Source organism: Strix uralensis, chromosome 20, assembly GCF_047716275.1.
Source record: "Strix uralensis isolate ZFMK-TIS-50842 chromosome 20, bStrUra1, whole genome shotgun sequence".
Lineage (NCBI taxonomy): Eukaryota > Metazoa > Chordata > Aves > Strigiformes > Strigidae > Strix > Strix uralensis.
Genome location: NC_133991.1, coordinates 2,004,586 through 2,026,620, shown reverse-complemented (window position 1 = coordinate 2,026,620; position 22,035 = coordinate 2,004,586).

Here is a 22,035-nt window from a genome sequence, read left to right as displayed (position 1 = left end):
GCTGGAAGGAGAAGAGAGAAGAGGCCGAGGCAGCACCACGGGGAATCCAGAGACCACTGGGGTGCCGGGACAGAGGGAGAAGCAGCCCAAAGAGGATGAAACTTTAGAGATGTGTACAGCAAAACTGGAGGCTGTTGAGTGATCAAAAGGAGTACTGGAGGGAATTCAGGTCTCTAATTGAGCCAGAAATTAATGAGGACCCCAAAACCAAAGCTGAGAGAGATGGCTGGGGAATCTTAGCTTATGCTTACAAAAGCAATCAGATTTTTCCAACCTGGAGGACGCACCTGGAGGACACTACCAGTCCTCAGTAGAACACAACCATGGCACGGCAGAGCAGTTTGCAAACATCAGGCGGCAGCACCAGGAGCGCAGGCATCCAATGAAGCATATTCGTGTGGCAAAAACAGGATGCATCAAATGCAAGATGCAGTGTGAAGGGTCATGTGTATCTGGAAGCATGTGCAAACCTAAATGCACTGCCCTGCTCTCGGACAGAGCTGCTCTGCTTCTATGAGACAAAGCTATCTCTCAAGGCTGAATCAAAAAGAAAGGGGAAAAAAGCAAAAATAAAAGGCAAGGCAAGAAAAGGTGAGAGGAGAGGAGAGGAGAGGAGAGGAGAGGAGAGGAGAGGAGAGGAGAGGAGAGGAGAGGAGAGGGTAGGAGGAGAGGAGAGGAGAGGAGAGGAGAGGAGAGGAGAGGAGAGGAGAGGAGAGGAGAGGAGAGGAGAGGAGAGAGGAGAGGTTGAGGAGAGGAGAGGAGAGGAGGAGAGGAGAGGAGAGGAGAGAGAGGAGTGAGAGGAGAGGAAGGAGGAGAGAGAGAGGAGATGGAGAGGAGAGGAGAGGAGAGGAGAGGAGAGGAGAGGAGAGGAGAGGAGAGGAGAGAGAGGAGAGGAGAGGAGAGGAGAGAGGGAGGGGAGGGGGGGAGGGGAGGAGAGGAGGGGGGAGGGGGAGGGGAGGGGAGGGGAGGGGAGGGGAGGGAGGGGGAGGGTGGAGGGGGAGGGGAGAGGAAAGGAAGGAAAGGAAAGGAAGGAAAGGAAAGGAAAGGAAAGGAAAAGGAAAGGAAAGGAAAGGAAAGGAAGGAAAGGAAAGGAAAGGAAAGGAAAGGAAAGGAAAGGAAAGGAAAGGAAAGGAAAGGAAAGGAAAGGAAAGGAAAGGAAGGAAGGAAAGGAAAGGAAAGGAAGAAGGAAAGGAAAGGAAGGAAAGGAAAGAAAGGAAAGGAAAGAAAGAAAAGAAAAGAAAAGAAAAGAAAAGAAAAGAAAGAAAAGAAAAAGAAAAGAAAAGAAAAGAAAAGAAAAGAAAAGAAAAGAAAAGAAAAGAAAAGAAAAGAAAAGAAAAGAAAAGAAAAGAAAAGAAAAGAAAAGAAAAGAAAAGAGAAACCCCAAAGAAGGACTCCTTGGAGAGAGGAAAATCTTGCAGTGAGGGGTTCATTGCGGACACCGTGGAGCAGCGGTCCATGGAGGGACTGGAATACCCCCTTGGTCACCGATGAACTGCCTGCCTGTCAGGCAGACCCCGGTGCGCAGGTTTTGTAAACCTGCAGAAAGGAACTTGTTAGAAAAAATGCATCATAATGGGCACAACCATGTCACTGCTGGATGGGAGGGCAATCCTGCAGTGCCTGCATGGGAGACAGAGGCAATGTGGAAAACCTCATGCTGGAGGCTGTTTTGGGAATCATTTGGTGGGGGGGTGGGGGGGGGAGAATATGACAGATGGCAGCGTGGGACCGTGCTGACCTTCAGATGGGTACAGCAGGGCTCCACACATCTACGCTGGGCATCCAGCCTCTCTGCTGGCTCCTGGGGAGAGGGGAGGGTTGGACCTCTCTTCAGTGTCCTCTTTGTGAGGAGAGGGACAGGGCTGTAGAAGCTTAGGAAATGATCAGCAACATATAATTTTAGAAAATAATGTTGTTCTTTCATAAGAGCAGCTAAAAATGTCCCTCTGGCACTCTGGCAGAACCAACAGAGGAACCAGCTGGCAAGAGGGAAATGCTAGATAGAAAAGCACTGCAGAGCGGGGCTGTGCAACATGCAAAAAGAAGAAGCTCTTTAGTCTGTGATTAAATTTGGTGTGAAAATGGCATGTTCTGCTGTGCCTGGCAGGGGAGATGGTTTAGAGCAAGTGGCAGGGGTCAGATGTTCTTATGTAGGATGTTTCATCTGGATCCTCACCGATTCCCCTGGACAAAGCCCAAGACTTCCTGCATGTGTGCTCCTAATGCCTTATCTGGGAGGTACTTCCCGGGACTCCCTGGGGCTATGTTGTGCATCCAAAATATTTCTCAAAAAGATACTGCAAATATTTGAGATACTGAAGGCAGTGGAGTTCACAGGGATCGTATTATACTACAGGGAAAAATGCCAGAAGAACAGAACCAGAGTCCTGGAAAGCTCTGGGAGGGAGTTACAACAGGAAAATACTGCACGTTAAAGAAAGAACATATGAGAAAAAGTGGTTGAACAAAGGTTAGGCCTCAGCCACCCCAGGAGCTGTCTGAGCTGCCCACACAGACCATGACTGCTGTCCCGGTGTCATGCAGATGGCATCGCTTTGTCTCCCATCCGTGCATCAGTCCAAGCCAGCAATGTTTTCTGAACCAGCTGGTGAATTCCAGACCAAATTCAGATCATTCCCACTGGGAAAATGGATGACATCACTCACTGGGGACAGTCCCCCAGCACGGTTCTGGGGTGCACCCTTACAAGAAAGCCAGGGCTCTGTGGCACAGCGGCACAGCCATCCTGCCCACCCCCTCCACCTGGAGCCACACTGGGAGCTTCAAGATTTGGGCTATTTGAACTAGCCAGAGAGCATGGACTGTCCTTTCAGGCTAAGACAGAAACCTGAGAAAGTCTCTGTGCTGGCTGACCCTCTCTTCAGCACTGTAGGGAGAAGTGAGGGAGAAAGGAACTGGAAACATGGAAGTGGATGCATTCCCTGGCACGGGCAGACATGCCTTGTTGCAGCAGAAACCATGCACGAGGTGGAACTCCAACCTGCTATCTCTGCATGTGCTGGCAGCACGTGCATGGCAGCATGCAAGGAGGGCACTTACAGGCAGGAGTTCTTGCAGAGATCCCAGGCTGCCTCTGCTTGGAAGTAGGATGAGCCTCAAGAAGGACAGGGACCCACTGGCCTGGTTCCCCAGGGCTGTAGAATAAAATATCAAATAATGCAAGACATCAAATGCTAGAAGCTGTCAAACAAAACAAATGAGGACAGTATTTCCAGAAATTAGAGACACAATCCAGCGCTGGCATCAAGTCGTTTGTATAATTAATGACACACTAGTTCTCAATTATCATTACTGCAATCCAGAAATAGCATTATTAGAGACTACGACGCCCAGTCATGTAATGGCGTGTATAAAAGCTGCACTCTCTAGACATGACATACCTACTGTGCTGGCGACAAATAATGAACCATAATTCCCTGTTAGGAGCTCAAGTTTCTGTGGAGACCAGGCTAATGATCCTCAGCCTAATGAGGTCATGGAAAACACTGTCAAATGCTCGAGTGGAGGCTTGACATACCTTCAGATACCTGAGCCATCCCATCCGGATCCCATTCAGTGTTGTTAAATTCCTGGAGAACTGCCTCGAAACTGCAGCCGTCACCCACAGAGGTTGAGAAACAGATGATCTGGCTACAAAACCACTGCAGCTGAAACCTGGGGAGCCTCACGAACCCCACAGAGAAAGCCAGCAGAAGGCATGTGCTGTGGGAGACAGCTCCACCGGGCTTTGCAGACACTGTATTTGGGAAGCACTGAGCAGGACGCTGCGGAGGTGACTCCCTACAACACCTGGGAGATGTGATCTGTGGTCCTCGTGGGTTGGGGTAGCCCAGAATTTTCAGTTGCACCACTGGGAGTAGGACAGCCAGGAGGATGGACCGAACGTGCACCAGCTTCTGCAGTGTCCTGGTTCAAGGGAGATTGTCCTGGTGGTGTGGTGGATCTCCATCCAACCCCTCCCAGACTTTTTCCTTTAATGGTTGCTAACTGCTCTTAGATTAAAAGTTGCTCTAAGATCCAGTGCAGGGCAGCTGTTAATGAAAACATGTCCACTCCTCTGCAGAGATGCCTAAGGAATGTCCTGTCCTCCTTCCATCTCCTGGTCTCCAAACCCTCCATGAAAGAGGGCAATGAGCCCTCTCTGCCATGGGAGACCTCCCTCTGGAGCACATTCCCATTCCCAGAGCACAGGGCATGCTATAAGAAAGCAAAAGTAGCAAAGGGACAGTGGCAGTGGGGACCTGATGAGGATGCAGTTGAGCAGCACTGGGGCTGCAAGGGCTTGGCATGCTGCGGCACCATCCTGGCCCTGCTGGGAAGCCCAGCAGAAGTGGGGCAGGCTCCAGCCACCCCACCGGGCTAGAGGCATTGCGAAATGGCACCATGTGGCAAGATGCCGGAGGCAGCTGCCTTTCCTGGCTGTGGTGTCCTCCCCCATCAGTCAGAGGCATCTGGGCTTGTCCAGGAGGCAATGGGGGGGGGGGGGGGTCTCATGGGCCGCAGTGGAGGGTGGAGGGATCCTGTCCAGCTGCTGTGTTTCTGAGAGCCAGCTTGGGCGAGCCAGGGGCTGAGCTATCAGGGCAGCTGGCAGCTCCCAGGTTCAGCACAGGGATCATGCACACCCTGCATGTGTTAGCTCAGTATGGGGCCAAGAGAAAGACCAGTGCCAGAGCACTGGGACAGCAGTGTCCTCCCATTTCCCTGCAGAATGGTGATGTCGGAGGGGAGGAAGGGTGGAGGCTGGGGCAGGAAAGCACATCTAGAGCCAACATCCCCCCATCCTGAGGGCTGCCAGGCACCCAAGATGCATGGGAGCAGAGGTGCATGTCGGGGAAACGGACAAGACATGCACCCCAGGGCTGGGGCTGGCCGCTCACTGCTGTCCAGATGTGCTAAGACCCTGGGGTCCAAAGGGGTTCTCCGTGCACACCACTGTCCTTGAGTGCCTCCACCGGTGCCGAGCTGTGCCAGGCGTGTTGCCGAGACAGCCACGTTAAGCCCTCATTATGTCTGCTTGTCTAAGTTTAATGGGTTGTGACGGAGCCCTTTGGAGATATCTAAATAATCTCTGCTAATGGATCCCATCTGTTCTTCCCCGAGCACCAGAGACGCTGCTGTCAAACCCAGTCCAGCTGCCTGGGCACCTGCCCAGCAAGCACTGGATACCCCTTGTCAGAGAGGAGATCTGTCTGCCATGTGCCCCCTCCCCATGCTTCCTCTTCCTCACAGCAGAGACCAGACAGTGGCCACAGCCCCAGGTCCATGCTGGGGAGGGGGACATCTGGCAGGAGTGCTATGCCGAGGGGTGAGCAGTGCTGTTGCAAGGGGCTGCAGGAAAGACTACAGGTTGCTCCATTACTGTGGGACCTTGGTTTCCCTTTTTTGCTCTGGCTTAGCTGTCGTAGCATCTCTTCAGGGCTCATCAGCATGAATGGGAAATCAAGTGAAGGTCCAGTGCCCGTGTCAAGGCTGTGAACACCTTGATGTGTCCTGGCCAGGGTGAGCAGGGATGGGACCAGCCTGTGGAGGTGGCTCAGCCGTGGACATCCAAGAAGATCAGTGGGGAGCTGGTCAGGGAGACCCCCTAAAGTTCTGAGCAAGTCCTGCAAAGGACGAGACCTCCCCAGCAGCAGGAGGGAGCAGGAGGTGAGTTTCAGAGCAGAAAGCTGGCTTTAGAAGGAAGGCCCAAGCTCCAACGAGTTTTACTAACAGGCAGCAGAGCCTCCAATGATGCAAAATCCACATGGGATACAAGAGGGGGCTGGAAAGAGAGGGGACATGTGGCAGCACATGAGCAGAGCAGCATGAGAAACGCAACACAGCACAGGACGACCACTGGAGCTCAGTGTGGTGGGGCATGACCCATGGCCCTCCACCTGACACAGTAGTGTCACGCCGCCATGGCACGGTGGCATGTGATCTGCCTCCTGGCATAGCACGATGTTGTCCTGCCTGTCACAACACGGGGTGACCCATGGCTTCGTGCCTGGTGTGGGGGGGCCTAAAGGGCCTGACTCCTGTAGGGGAGAGTTGAAGCAAGAGCTGTGTGCCCTGTCGGCTGTCACGGCAGGGTTAACCAGCAGATACTGCACAGAGCTGTGGCGAGGGATGAGCCCTTGATTTTCCATTATCCAGCAGGCCCTCTGTCATGCTGGAGATATTTATGAGGATCTTCCCAAACCAGCACTTGCATGCTCCAGCTGTAAATCATGAGAGATGATATCTGAGTATCATCACCATGCATGAGATTGCACCTCTGCCAAGTCCCAGCTGCAAGGAAGCCATTCCCTCCCCCCCTACACACAAACATCCCTTGGCTGCTGGGACATCCAGGGAACAGCTGCCCCAGCACCCCCCAGGGCACCAGTGGATGGGTTGGTGGAGCTGTTGTCCAGCTCCTCATGGGCAACGTCCCTCCTGAAAAGGTCTCAGGAGCTTGTGGACCTCTCATGGAGGAGCTCTCCATGGTCTCAGGCACTCACTGCACTTCAGCAGGGACAATCCTGGCCACCTATGCCAGGAGCACACACCACCAAGAACAGTGATGTTGCTGGGCACAGCCCAACAAATGGGCACGCTGCATGTCCTGCCCGTCCCCAGCCTTGGCGGTAGCAGTAGGTTGGCCCCTCCTGGCCCACATGGGCAAAGATGTGGTTCAGGAGGAGAATTGCATGGTGCTGTGCTCCCCAAACCCCCAGGGAGATGCAGGCACGGGGCTGAGCAACCCATGGCCTGGCATGATGGTGCTGTGGGGGAAGCAGGTAGGGCCCAAGCCCTTGGGGCAGCTGGAGGTCTGATGGAATCTGGGTAGGGGGGGCAGGGGAAGGGACTGGCAGTCTTGCCAGAACTGGCTCACAGGAGAGGATGTCCTTGTTCCCCTGTGGTTGTGGGAGGGATGCGAGACCCCTGCCCCAGATCTGGGATTGTAAACAAGGGGTGTTGCTTCAGGTGCATCTCCTTAAGCTCCAAGAAGTGCAAGGTGCAAGGATGGTGTGACCTCCAAAGCACCTGAGGATGGCCTGGCCCCACCTCAGCAAACACCAGATCATCTCCTTTCACCCTCACCAAATCCACATTGTCCTTTCCCCAGGACAGTGGTACCTCCTCCTCCTACTACTTTCTACATGCTCAGCTCCCAGGGCCACCTCAAGACCATGGTCACCTGGAGATGTCACTGCTGGGCATGGGTCAGTGCCACAGCCAAAGGCCAAGGGCACCCACAGCTTCACAGCTGCATGGTACAAGCACACGCAGAGGTGGGGATCTAACCATGGCACCACATCAAGACCATCTGGCCATCAGTCTCCTTGCTGGGGTCTTTCCCCCAGTGTCCTGGCTAACTGTGGCTCTCCTGAGTCATCCTTTCTCATTCCTCCTCATGCTGTCCTCAGTGGGACCGTCCCTGCTCTTCTGCAGGTACGCACAGTTTCTGCATCACTCAGCCATCCTCATCAATGTCTTTTCAGGAAATTCACCCATGCCCAGCTTGTTACATCAGTTTTTCCGGAGCTTCTGGAAGGAGAAATTTCTCAGAATGGGGAAACGTCTGAGCTGCCTGACTATATTTGTGCCTTCTGGGGGACAGCACTGTACCCTAGAGCTCCCCACTCCATCCCGGTATGCTGGGAACTACCAGCGGGGCTGTCCAAGATGCTGGCTCCAGCCCCTGCCCTGCTTGGGGCTCTGAGGCAGGATTTCCACACTCTGCCTGCCCTGCTTGTCTGTCTCCAGGCTGGAAATCCCAACCATTGCAGCAAAGTGCGTAGGCTCTTTCCTGCCCAGCTCCACTTGGAGTTCAGCCCTCCCATCTTCTAGGCCTTCATCCAGCAAAGCACTTAAGTGCACACTCCTCCCTAAGTGAAATCAGTGGGACCACTCATGCACTTAACTCCGTGGCAGGGATCACCAGGCCCACTGGCTTATGTATTTCCATGCCAGACTCCAAGTCCTGCTCCTTGGCTACATGATCCTCAAGGTCCTGATTTTTTTTTTTATTTTATTTTTTCTTCAGCCAGACCCATGAACACAGGGAAGGTGTAGGACCTAGCTATGGGGCTGAGCACTGAGAAGCTCACTACAGCTTCCTTTACTTGCTCCTAGTCAGACCCACATATTATATACCGACCTCTAGGGAAGTCTTCCCCAGCAATATCACCAGGCAAGCAAGCCAACTTCCTTGCATGGCTACTTTCTGCCTAGTTTCTATCTTCTCCAGGTGGCTGCAGCTCTCCAAGACTCACAGCTTCTCTCCATCTCCCAGCACATCATGCCCTGCCTGATCACGTTTGTGGATAAGAGCTCAGCTTGTCCCCAGAGCTTCTCACTCCCTGTCTCTGCTGCCATTTGGACCTGGGATGTTGTGCCCCAGCAGCATGTTTTTCACACATGTGTCGCTATTTCCCTAGAAGCTGGTGAAAGAAAAGTGCCAAGATGCTGTAGTCACAGCATCACTGAAGCCCATAAATATCACGCTTGCCCCATTTGCAACGCGGACAAGAAAGGAGCTGTGACACAGTCCAGCCCCATTTATCCTTCAGACACTCAGATTGTGGAACATGCTCCTACTTTCCGCCAGATGTTTCGAGGTCTGCTTCGTTTATTGTTTATTTCTTGAGCCGATGAGCCGACGAGTCCGCAGGCACCAGTCTCTGGACGCGTGTCTTTATGCTCAGCACAGCTTCTTGAAACCCTTGAGTCAATGCTTTCAGACGAGCTTGTTTGGAAAGTGTTAGGAAAGCAAGGGAAAAATACTGTCCTAGAGATTGCATCCTTTGCCAGAAACCTCGGAGCGAGGTCACCAGGCGCAGTAAATGGGGCCGATTGTTGTGTTTGTACAATGCTTTGGACACACATCTTGCTGCAGCAACACAGTGCGGTTTTGCTCTCGTTGCAGTGAAGGAAGTGACGCCGCATCTGACAGGAAGCATCCTCGTATCCCCGGGCAGGGACCCTCTCCCAGCACTGTCTGTGGGGAGAGTGTTTCCAGCTAGCTTCAGCAAGGCTCTGAAATGAATGTGGAAACATCATTTTTTTTTCCAAATTAAAATGGAGATGTTCTGAATTAAAAGAGTCAGCATGACATTAGCCCTAAGTGGTTCAGCGTGCTGGCAAGAAGAGGAGCCTGGCGCTGGGCAGCAGCAGCCCTTCTTCCCCATGTTTTTCCTGCTCCTTTCATTCAGCCACTGCCTCGCAGATGCCCCCGATGGTGGTCTGGTGCTCAGACCCTCTCGCTGCCTTGCTCTGCATAGCAAGCAGGTGAGTTAGAAACATCTGTGCACCAGGAGCTGCAGGGACCATGCCAGGGGACTTCTGGTTGCCAAGAAGCCCAAAGTAGCCTCATTCTTGCCCCTAATCCCCTTCCATTGTTGCTCTGAAGGATCTGCAAGTTTATCTGCAGGATAAATCCAGGAGGCCACATGGAAATGGTAGGGGGTGGGGAGACAGGGGCATCACTTCTGGGCTGGTGTAGGTGAACTGGTGTGTGCAGCATGAGAGCCCGACCTGCCCACGGGGAGGAGAGACCCCTCTCCCTGTCTCGGGAAGGTGGGGAGCAAAACACGTGAGCAAAGGGCATGTGGGGCCAAGCGCTGCTTCACAGGCAAACCACAAGTGTGAAATTTTCAGACCTATATTGCCACTGATTCCAAAACACAGGGAACGTGAATCACCCCAGCAGATCAGTTGCCTGAAGGCTCTCAAGGGCAAAAGCTCTTGGAGTTCTGCATTGGCCAGCACTCCCTGCTCCTGCAAAACCTCCTGGTGTATACAGGTAGTACAAACCATTCAGGGAGGGCTCAGGCTGCAGCAAGAGAGGGCAGGACCCTCAGGAACACTGCGTTTATTCTCTTTACCCAGCCTGGGTCCTCTGCTGCAGGTGCCTCATCCCACATGAGCCTCACAGAAGTGGCTGCAGCATCCTCACGCACCCCTCAGACAGATGTGAAACCCACCACCTGATTTCTCCCATTCAGCCAGGAAAAAGAGCCATAATCATCCCTCTGGGTCTTTCCAGGCCATTAGGCCACCCAGAGTCTTGCAATGACACCAGGTGGAGGGGCAAACAGCCACTGTCCCCTTGCCCATCACGTGGGCAGCATGAAAAGAGAGGGTCTGTCACTGAGACCTCTCCAAGCCACCAGGTCCAACCTCCTCCCCAGAGCCACGCTACTGAAATACAGCTGGTGTGCACCAGAAAGTGGCATTTCTCCAGATCCCTGTTGGTAGACATGCTTTGAAATACAAACAATGGATGGAGTTTACGTGGCCCAGCTGAAGACTGTGTCACCAGCTGGAGCCTTCAGCCTGCTGCTCCAGGACCATCAGTTAATGCCAACCAACGTCCCTGCCTGCCAGAGCTGGGCAGGCACCGAGTCCCTGCTGCAAAGCGAGCTCTGCCTGCTCCTCCTGCAGCCTCAGGGAAGGGGAGGGGGCACAGGGGAGTCGGGGGGTGGAAGAAGCTCTGTCTGCTCTGCCTGGCTCTGGCTGCTGTTCAGAGCCCAGGAAGGAGGTTGTGGGGAGAGTCTGGTCCCCCCAACACTCTCAGCTGGACTTCAGCAGGCACAGCACTGCCTGACTTCTCAAAGCTACAGCACTGGTTTGGATGTAGGATGCACTGAGGGGTATGGACAGCTTTGAAGCCTGTAGTGGGACCAGCCACCCACCTTGGTGGGCAGCCAATGTAGGAGGCCAGCAGTGCTGGCCATGGACAGGAGCACCCCAGGGTGCAAAACCTTTCCCCAGCGCTGACTCTCCAGGAGCCTGTTGGCTGTGGGAAAGCTGCAGGTCCTCATATCCTGAGCTGCTGGAGACACAGCAGGACTGGGCCAGTGTTGATCAGAGGTGAAAGGAGAGCATCCCCCACGCTGATGGGCACTGGGGCTGGGGCAGGCAGCGAGATGAGCAGCAGGAGAGCCAGCACTGGGCCGAGCAGGGTCATGGTACCAACAGCAAAAGTGGCAGATCTCCAGAGACTGATTTGCAACTCCCAAAAATGCAGGGAGTATAGACACGAGTGATGGAGACAAAGAGCTGAAGCAGGGTGGAAGGAGCGTGTCCCATGGCAGCAGTGTATGTCTGCATGGGGACTTCCACAACAAGCTGTGCCCAAAGCACAGACGTGGGTGCTAGGTCCCAGATCCAGATGGGACTCTCCAGGAACCACAAAATCAGGCTGGAGTCACCTGAGCGGGTGATGCTGAGGGGGTTGGCAGAACCCTCATCTGCACAGGGGTCTCCAGGCTAGCTGCAGGACCTGCCACGGCACAGCGCAGTGTGGAGGCCAGCCTGCACGCAGCGTCTGGCGGAGGGAGAGGGTGATTCATGTCCAGCCCTTCCCCAGCCTGGAAACATTCTTGGCATGTGGCAGCTCCCAGCCGTCCCACTGGTTAACCCTGGTTTAGCACAGCCTGGCAGGAGACGGGGCACACATGGCCCCATTCATCCCATTGTGGTCTAGCCCAGACACCACAGCCCTGCCCAGACCCAGAGTCCTGAAATGCCCCCCACAACCCTGCCCCAGACCCCCCCAGATCCATCCTATGCATCCCCCAGCATGAGCAGGAGCAAGGCAGAGCTGGTACAGGTGAAAAAAAAAGAAAAAAGGGACTTTCCCACCTCTCGGACATCCAGATGGGCTGCAGGGGGACACTGCTGGTCACCTCTGTTGTTGGGTATAGGGCAAAGTCCTGGGAAGGGGCTTTGGGCCATGTCCTGGGAGAAGGTAACATCTCGTTTTGTCTGACTGCACTGGGAAAATGCTAGATGACAGGCAGCCAGGCCTGTGTCTGGGCTTACAGCAGCATGTCAGGAGGGGATGGGGACATGGTAGTGTATTGCCAACAAAACCCAGTGAGGCCAGCATGAGCGCAAGGGCCGGGTGTGCTGGATGAACTGGATGCACTGGTCTGGCACAGATGCACCAGCGCCCACAGCCCGGCCTTCTCAACCCCACACCAGCGCTGGCCGGGAGGGGACCACGACCCCGGGGTGATCCGTTACAGCACCCACGTCTGGCCAGACCCTCTGAGGTGACCTGCCCTGCCTGGGGTGGCCTCTGCACTGGGAGCTGCCGACAGCCCCATGAACTCAGCCCTGCAAGGCATTAGCTCATCTCCCCGCTGCTCACAAGACTTGGCAGGCACCTTCCTGTGCTCTTGCCTGTTTGGGATCCAAATGGATGACCCCAAGCCCAGGCTGGTCTTGCTCCACCCAGCGTGGGAAGACAGCGAGCCGTGCTTGGCACCCCACACTCCCCTGGCCCCATCGGGGTGGGATGTATGGGAATCCTCACCTGAAAAGTTGGCTTATGCCACACTGGGCCCCCCCCCGGGTCCAATGTGCCTGTCACAGAGGCAAGTAGCACAGGCCACAACAGCAGAGGGAAGCACGCTGATGATGAGGCTCAACCCGTCACTCCGGAACACTCAGCTCTCCAGGGTTGGAGAGGACAGCACCAGGACAGACACCTGTGCCTGGGGTGGAGCTGGACCCAGACCATGAGGAAAACAGTGCGTGGCCACATGCGCCGGGGCTGAGCCCGAGCTCCAGCAACGGTGGAAAGCAGAGAGCTTCCAGCTGTGCACAGGCACCGAGGAGAGGTGGTCACCGTCCCCTCCACCATGGCAGGGTGGCCAGCGCAGGGCTACAACACAGTCGCAGCAGAAGGGAGGAGCCAGCGCGGGAGGAATGTGCTGTTGCATGGGAGGGAGGAGATCACAGCAAAGGAATGTGCTGTGCCACGGCCAGGGCTGGGAAGGGGGGAGCGCGAGAAGAACCAGCAGGCAGGAAAAATAAACTCCGTCTCTCACAGAGCTACAGGGCCGCCGTCCTTCTGGTCGCAATTTTTTTTTCCTTCTCCCTCTTAAATAAAACATGATGTCAGCCATTGTTCTGGCTGCAGAAGGGCTGCCAAAAGCTCTGGCCTTTTCTCAACTGTCCTCCAAGCTCTGCTCGCCTCCCCAGTACAGGACGTCAGACCCACTGGTTAGGGTCACCCTCTCCTCTGGTCCCTACAGGGTTCAGGGGGCCGAGACCCACAGGTATGGTGGTGGAGTCCTCAGGTCACTGCCATTCGCTTCATCTGATCCATCAACATTACCCCACCGTGGCGGGTCTTTACACCACCAACACCCCTGTCTGCCTCCTTCCACCCCTTAGGAAACCTGAAGCCCCCAAAACCTCGTGGGCTGATGGCGAGCCCCGAGCACTGGGCTGGGAACACTGCCCGCTGCAGGAGTCAGGGTGAAGCTTGCTGGGTCTGAGGTGGTCCCCACGAAGCTGTGCACAAAGTCCTGCCCCGATGCCCTTTGCTCTCTCCTCCGGACAAGGAGCAGAGGCAGATCAACACCCTCTGCAAGACCCCACAGAGGGGTGCTGCCCACCCTGGAGAGCCCCCACCAGCGAGCAGAGCTGGCTGGAGGGGGCCGAGGCGAGGAGGCATGGTGACAAGTGCAGGGTGGTGGAAGGGAGAAGAGCATCACATCGCAGGAGGCAGATCCCACCCCATCCCTGGCTGTGCTGCAGGTGGAAGAAAGATGCGTGTGTGTGGGAAGGGGGGGGACTGTTCTGAGAGCCCGATTCAGCCAGGCATGAAGGCTCGCCAGATCTCGCAGGTTGCTACTCATGGGGCTTCGGTTCCTGTTGCAAGGACACCTCCTCTCTGCACTCGAGCAGAGTCTGTTCCGGGAGCGAGGGAGCAGCCGTATCACAGCCCACCGAGCGTCTGCAGAGTGTCAGCACCTGGGTGACCAGCAGCCCACCCGAAGCACAGGGTCAGCCTGGCCCAGCCATCTGCAAGCAGCTGCTTCCAGCCCTGCGAGGAGATGCCAGCTCTGCAGATGCAGCCCATAAAGCCAGAAAATCACAGGCAAAGAGCACCCGAGGGGCTTGGCCCACCCCTCCCCTCCATGTCCACCCTAGCTCATCTGCCAGCTGCAGGTGGATGTCAGGCAAACAACATCCAGATCTGGAGACTGGGGTGGTACCCCAGGACCTTCCCCAGAACAACACATGGATCTGGTGACCATTGTGCTACTCAGGGCCTTGGAGAAACCTGGCCAATGGCAGGACAGGGTGCTTCAGGCTGAGACAACCTCCAGAAACAGGACTTTGAACATGTCCACAAGTGAAGACCCACCAACCCCAGGAAGGTTGAATGCAGCCTGTGGTCATGGAAACAAGACTGCATGGGCAAGATACGGGCAGGGGGAATGATGCTGGGGAGCTGGTGGGAGTCCTGGAGCCCTCTTGCACAAACCACACTAGAAGTGAATGTGTGAAGGGAAACAGTTAGCGGGGGGGGAGTGAGGGGCACTGCAGAGAGCTCTGCCTATGGAGCTCCTCAAAGCTGAGATGTGGATGGGAAATGTGCCTGAAGGGATGATGTCCCCTCCACAGCTGGGACACTGTGCCTCCCTCTGGACAGGGGTGGGCAGAGACATCCATGTAGCAGATCTGTCAATGGAAAGGCCAAGTTGCAGTCATTAATACGGGTGAGCACTGCACTCCCCTTGTAAGTGAGGCAGTCACAGGCTGGGCTGCACCAGGAGGGCTACGGCCAGCACATCCAGACAGGTCCTCATCACCAGTGAATCTACCTCTGGGTACTTCAAAGCCAGCTCCATGGCTGAGACAGGGATCAGTGTGTCCTTTGATCACATCCAGTACGGCCCCATGCTCATGGGAACATAGGACTGGGGTGTTCCTGAGCCCCAGACCACCTCACGGCTCAGCAACCTTCACGAATGCCACCTCCTCTTCCCTAAGGAAAAGCTCCAGGACACCAGGGGATTATGGACTTCCTTTTCCACATCAGATTATTCATGGCCAGTTAACATCCATTTCTTCTTGTGCCAAGACCAGCCATGTGCTCAGGCAGCTTTCATCCATGGCCAGCTTCTCTTCCTCTAAAACCAGGAGAGTTTTCCACAGCCGTCACTCCACTGCCCCTTCCACCTGCTGCCATGCCATGTGGTCCCCGTCCTCCTGCATCACTCTCAGGATGAGAACTATCATCTTTATGTCCAATAGGAGCTGGGTTTTTTTACAGATTGTCTCCATTGTTTCTTTTTCTTTTGCTGTGCACCTCTGAGGAGAGTCTGGTTTTATCGTCTCTACAACTCAATTTAGTGATCATGCCATCACAGCATCCCCAGCCTGAGGCTCACCAGGCTGAAGAAGCCAGGCTCTGGTTTCCATTGCTCACCCATTCCCCACCATGTCTCATCCCAGCAGCCTCTCTCAACACCATCATCTCTGTACATCCTTAATTAGGCTGTGCCCTGCTTCACAGAGGTGTCAAGGCCACACATAGTGGAGTTAATACTCCTGTATCTGCTGGAAGATCTTCCTCAACATAACTTGGGATCACTCATGCCTCTCCCAGAGGCAGTTTGTGATCGCCCTATGAGAAATGAATGCCTCTCAGTCCTAATCTTTGGGTTTCACACTCTTCTAGCAAGCATGGGAGAATATCCCAGTCTTGAGCAGTCATAAATTCCCCAGCATGGTGGGAACATGATGTAGGTAATGAACCAGGTCTGGGCCACATCCAAGGAGTTCTATCAAGAGCAAAAGGAGAAAGGGATTGAGACGTGTCTACAACATACACCCAAGGGGTCAGTCCAAGAGAAACGATGCTTACAGCACGGTGCCAAGGTGCATCCAAGAGACAGGGCTGGACACAAGCTGTCTACAACACAGGTCCAGGATCCATCCAGGAGAGAGAGCAGGACACAAGCACACCTACAGTGCTACTCAAGAAGGCTCTGAATACCCAGGGTTGAGGTTAAATGATGCTCCCAGGCCATGGGCAGAGGTGTGGATGGGGCCCATGTAAGGCTGATCAGGGCCCTGACACCCTCCAACCAGGAATGATGGTAGTAGGAGACATCTGGTGAGAACAGGGCACACAAACAGAGGCTGAAGGACACCTCAGGCAGCATCTATTTTTGCAAAGCTCCGTCTTGGCCAAGAAGGTTGGGCTCCCCACATCATGTGCATGCCATGCAGGACAAGCCACATGCTGTCTTGGCTTGGGCTGCAGAAGAAATACTTCATGCACTGGGGCTCAGGGAATAACCCAAGGTGCTTGGACATCTGCAAGTGCACCATCAATTGGATGTCACCTTTGCCAGAGACATAAATACCTTAGCAGAAAGAATAAATCCAAGTGCTTTCACATCCAAGAGGTGGTGGGGAGCAGTGATCCTGTTTAAGATGCCAGAGCCAGCAATGTCCCTGGGCACATGTGATAGCTGCAGTGGATGCCCAGGAAAGGTGGTGTGAGGGCTCATTCCATGTGAGGAGCACAACTGGGTGCTGGGAGAGCCTGGGGGAGCCTGACTGGCAGCAACATGCTGACTTCAAGGCTCTGCAAACAATCTTGCTCAAGAGAGCCCTGTGCCACGCAGTCCTGCCAGCGGGCTGAGCATGTCATCCTGATGACAGCAGAGGCCAGCTCTTCCCAGACATGTGCTGGGTTGTGCCTCAGCATCCAGAGGGAGCTGCAGGACTGAGAACACCCTTCCGCTGGCTCCCCAAAACCCCAAATCCAGGGGTGCATTGGGTCCAGGTGCTGTCCTCCCTTGCTCATCCCCATCCTCCAGGCTTCCACCTGCATCTGGGTGCCCTTCCTGGTCCTGCCAACCCCTTTGCTCCCAACTGGGCCGTGCGGATCATGTCTTCCCTGGCTCGGTTCTCCTGCCTGCCTTCTCCCCCCTGCCCCTGCCCCTCACCCTGCAGGAGCCCACCTCATTCTGCCTCTTCTCACCCCCACCCCAGGGCTTGCAGCCCCCCACCGAATGGAGATCATGAGTCCATCAACCCAAACCAGCCACTCTTGGAGAAGGATGAGCTCATGTTTTCTGGTAAGCTGTTTAAGGCCAGAGGCTGGGTCCTACCAAACCTCCCAGATTCATGGTGGAGGTGATTTTGACCCCAGCAACAAGAGCTTGCACTGGCTGAGGCCATGGGGATGCAAATGCACGGACGCACCTGAGGAACTGCCTTCTGCAGCACCACTGGGGCAGTGAGGCCCCTGAACTACAGCCCAGCTGCTTGCTGTGTGCCCCCAGCCCCACTCCAGATGTGCCCTCCTGTAGCCACAAGGCAGTGATCTGTGCTCCAGCCCCACAGCAGGATGTCCCTCTCCCCCTCCGGTGCCCCAGGGATGTGGGGAGCAGGGCACACAGATGACGTGTTCCCACATGGCAGTGGGGGTCCAGGAGTCCTCCCTGTGCCTCTTGCTGCCCCATCAACCCCACAGCATGGATAGGGGTGTAAAGGAGAGGACACCCCCAGAGTGTGCCACCACATCCCTGACCCCTTTCCACTATCCATGTCCAGCCCAACAGCACAGCCCTTCATGCACACACAGGAGGGGTGTGGCATCACCTCCACCTTCCCCGGCCCTTCACTGCTCTCACTGTGGGACTCTCACAGGGGAACAGGGACATTGTGCTGTCCTGGCATGGTGACTGTCACTGGCTTGCAACTGGGATTCAAGGAAAGGAGTTGGGGAGCTCGGCCACCTCTGGGTGTCCACTCCACAGAGGTCAGTATGTATCCCATAGTTTCACCTTGAGATCTAGTCCTCTCCAGTCCTGTCCCCTCTGACCAGGGAAGCAGAACATTTCCTTCTCCCCTGCTCACTTGTACATCTCTGGAGCGGCGCAGCATGGCAGTGCGTGAGATGCAGGAGCTGGGGAGGGCGTGCAGGGCGGTGGGAGCCACACTGTACCCTGCGGCCAGGACTCTACTCTCACCCCAACACTCTTCCTCCGCTTGCATAACTGCAGTAAACAACTCCCCACACGAAAAAATGTGTGGGAAGCATGGGAAGAGAGGGGAGCTGTTTCCAATTCTGGGCCTCTTAAAACTTGTCCTTCCTGGAATGAGGAGAAAAATATGGTTTTGATCCTGGAGATAAGGTCAGCAATAGTCAACATATGAGATGTCTGCAAGGATTTTGTACCACCCCCGTGGCCGAAGGGGTGTGAGGATGTCGGCGATACAACCTGTGCAGATCAACCAGCTGCTCAGATGCTGTGATGAGTGCTCAGGCTGACATCTGCTCCTCTCCAGGGTTGCAACGGAAAGGTGATGAGTTGACAACCTTGTCCAAGAAGTAGATAAATTTGAGCATGGGGGAAGAGGCCTGAAGGAGTCCCTCAGTGGAGAGTTTGTTCTGTGCTGCCAAGAGGTGCCAAGCTCTCCTCAGGCAATGCCAGAGCTTTCTCTCAGAGCCTCTGTCCATAAACTTGAACAAGCACTGAGCAGAGCAAACATGGTGACCATCTCTTTCCTTCTTCTTCTGAGGCTGGAGCATCTTCAGAAACTCTGTCTCCAGACGGCAGGCTGGGGGAATTTAAAAAGGAGAAGGTAGCATCACTGTGGGCTTCCTGGAGCCAGGGGGTCTGATGTTCCCCCCAAGCAGCAGCCCATTGTGTCACAGAGGGAGCCGACCACTTGCTGTCCTGGCCTCACCCAACAAGGAGACAGTTCTCCAGAGTCTGACAAATTTTGGGTGTTTTCCAGTGGTGGCACAACCACACTCTAAAGGGTAGGGAAAAAACAGCAGTCTTTCTCCATCCATGGCTCTGCCAACCTGTTCAAGGCTGTGTTACAGGCTGAGAAATGTGATTTTCCTTGATCTTCCTTTATCAAAAAACCACTGTATCAGAGAATAACTTATTTTTGGAAAAACATCCAAGGTCTTTAGTCCAGTCGTGCTTAGAGCAGGACTAATTCCAAAGCCAAATCCATTTGCTCCAGACCTTGTCCATGAGCAACCTTATCTGGCCCCCGTGCCAGGGCTGCACAATACATTTTTTCTTGTGTCCAGTTGTACCTTCCTTGCTTGCAACTTCTGCTTGTTGCCCATTTCCCCCTTATTGGTCACCTCTGAGAAAAATCTGGCTCTGTCTTATCTACAGGTCCCCTTTAGGCAGAGGAAAATGCAAGCAGATCCCCCTTTCAACCTCTCTTCTCCAGGCTGAACGACCCCAGCTCCCTCATCCTCTTCTCATACATCTTCCCTCCAGATGTTTGCTGTACTCTCGCTAACACAGAACACCAGTTGGCTTTCATTGCAGGAAAAGTGCACTGCTGATTCATGGTCAACTTCTCCCGAGTCCCCACGTCCTTTGCTGCGGAGCACCCAAGCTGGTTGGTCCCCAGCCTGTCCTGACATGTGGGGTTGCTCCATCCCAGATGCAGGACACAGTATATGTTTCTGTTGAACTTCATGAGGTTCCTATTGTCCCATCCATCCAGTTTGTCAACATGACAGAGTTGACTGGCTTTATCTGACTGGCTTTATCTGAACCTCAATGATTGCTTCCTCCCAGCACATTTTCCTGAACAAAGAGCTGGCCGACTATTCCCAGGATCATTGCTGCTGCCGTTTTTGCAGACCAATACATTTGCTTCACTCCAGACTTCTGGAAAGCAGTAGCTTTAATGTTAAATTGCCTGCTTCAGTTGACAGAGCAGCTGCTACATTCTTCGTCTCCCCGAGCACTCTCAGCTCTACCATGTGGATCTGGCGTTTTCTTTTTTAACGTATTATTTTGTTCCAGCACTCTTTCTTCTGCAAACTCAGGACTAAGATATACGTCTGCTTTGCAAACATCTGGGATGGGTTAAGAACATATTTCTCCTTACTTATAGGACGGATCATGGAAGCACTCTTTATCTGCTTCAGTGCAAAGTCACAAGTTAAGTTGAACTGTCAAAGGGAAATAGTGGGGTTTCCAGATGCCTCTGCTGCCCTAAAGCAAATCTGGGAGCGTTCACATGTCCTTTTCTACTGCTGAAGCCATTGACAGGATCGTCCAGTGGAACAAGGAAGGAGACAGAGGCAGATTTCACCTAGCTCTGGTTACGATTTCATTTCAGTCACGGGCAGTGTTCAACACACCCTCTGGAGCTGAATCATTCCTCCTGCCCCAGGACCCTGGGGATGCTGGTTTCTCACCAGTACAGCCAGCCTAGAGGTGCTGGAAGTTTTCAGAGGGGATCAGACCCTCTCGTGAGTCCAAGTGATGCCTCTGCTCCAAGGAGCCATCTCGGGCTCACACTAGCTCCAAGAGGCTTGTGGTATCCCCTTGGAGGCACTGAGATCTCCCCTTGACTGCTCGTGCCTTTCCCTGCTCCTCTAGTCCCTGGGTTGGGGACTTCAGTCAAAGTCACGATGTGTCTGGATTTCCCCCAATATCATTATTTCCCTTCACTTGCTCATGGTTTCACAGCCTTTTCCCTCCTGACAGACTTAAAGTGATTTTTGTTCCTGCCCTCCTTCACTCAAATTTTGTGAGCCCTAAGTGGCTTGTACAGATTCTGAAGCAGCCTCTACATTCAGCTGAAGGACTTTAGTTTAATTCCTTTTGTGCTTAGGACATTTTTATCAGCTTCCTGATTCTCTTGAAAATTTCCCGTCTCCGGCTCAGAATGATCCTTGTCATTTTTCCCATGGTTTCTCTACAAAATGTTGACATGATGTTGCAGTGTCTATTACTGGCAGCTCAGTTTTCATTGCTATAACACTTTGTCTGTAGTTACTTGAATGTCATTCCTTGAACAAATGCCCCATAGTTAGGAATCAGCACTTGGACATACTTCCCTTGGTGCTGGATCAGGAATGACATCCCAGGTATTCAGGTATTTAATTCCTTTTCACACCAGGAAGAGGCAAGGACCCAAGTGTCTTGGAGACGCTCACTCCTGTGGAGCACATCATGGGGGTGAGCGTTGCCTCTTCACCCCTTCATCCAAGAGGAAGTCCTGCAAGGGCATGGGTCTGCTGGGTCAAGACGTCACCTCTACACACGCTTAGTGTGAATCCCTAAAACTTGGATGACAGTATTCTCCGGCCTTGGAGCAACATTTCAAGGATATTTCTGTATTCACCTCCAACAGCTCTGTCCTGCCCCGAAGATGATGACACAAAGTCTTCCCAAAAGCTGCCTTATCCACCTCACCAAGGACTGGGCTTCCTTCTGCAATGCCCATCACCAGTCACCTCTTTGCACCTCGGCACGATCTTGGGGTGAAAGAGTCTCTGTGTTTGCAAGCTCTGCTTCCTCATTTCTTCTCTCCTATAAACACAATCCACCAACTGATGAGCATGGGCACAGCACAAAAAAAACAGGGAGAAACTCCAGTACAACCTGAGAGGTGTGAGCTCTCATGGAGCTGGTAGCTGATTTTTTTTTTAACTCTCAGCTGGCACTGGCCAACCCCTTCTTGCCAAGCACTCTCACAAGGTGCCCAGCTGTGATCCAATGGCCCTGGAGATCACCCTTAAGGACATCGAGCACCACACATAAGAGCTGTAGTCCCTTTTGGTTTCCTCGCTCCCTGAGGACATCTTGTCCTGCTGATGGACGGGCTGGTCCCTCATTGAGAGCCAGGCATGGTCTAAGTACAACACTTCCAAATCACAAAGCTGATTTTGAGCTATCTGACAGCTAGCAAGGATGAGAAAAATGTTTGAAAAGAGGAAAACATATTTATTCTGATGCTTACATAACACAGAAACAGCTGAACGGATTTTGTTCAAACCATCCCCAAATAATTCTTCAGTTTTTTGGGCTGAGATCAAGCATGAACAAATTCAATCCAAAAGGATATTTTTTGAGCAATGTATAAACAACTGAAAATAGGGGTTTCGGCTGGAATGTGTGTCTCAGCCGTAACTCGAGTGTTGCAAGAGCAGTTTGTGTGTGCTTCTCCGGGGAGTGTGGTTTGGCGGCAATGTGCGGGATTTAGCTCTCCAGTCTCACATCCTCCCCTATTGAAGAGGGCTCCTTTACTCTAAACTTAGAAGTATCTTATGGGATCTGTTCCACTCGTGATGGGGCCTCACTGGCAAGCAGCTCCAGTGTGTAATTGTCCTGTCTGGTAGAAATGTTCCCTATGTTTGACTTCAGACTGGCCCCTGCTCCATGCCAGCACATTGCTGTGATACTGTCTGCAGCCACCCCCGTCATCAGCGCCCAGCCGCATCCTCACTGC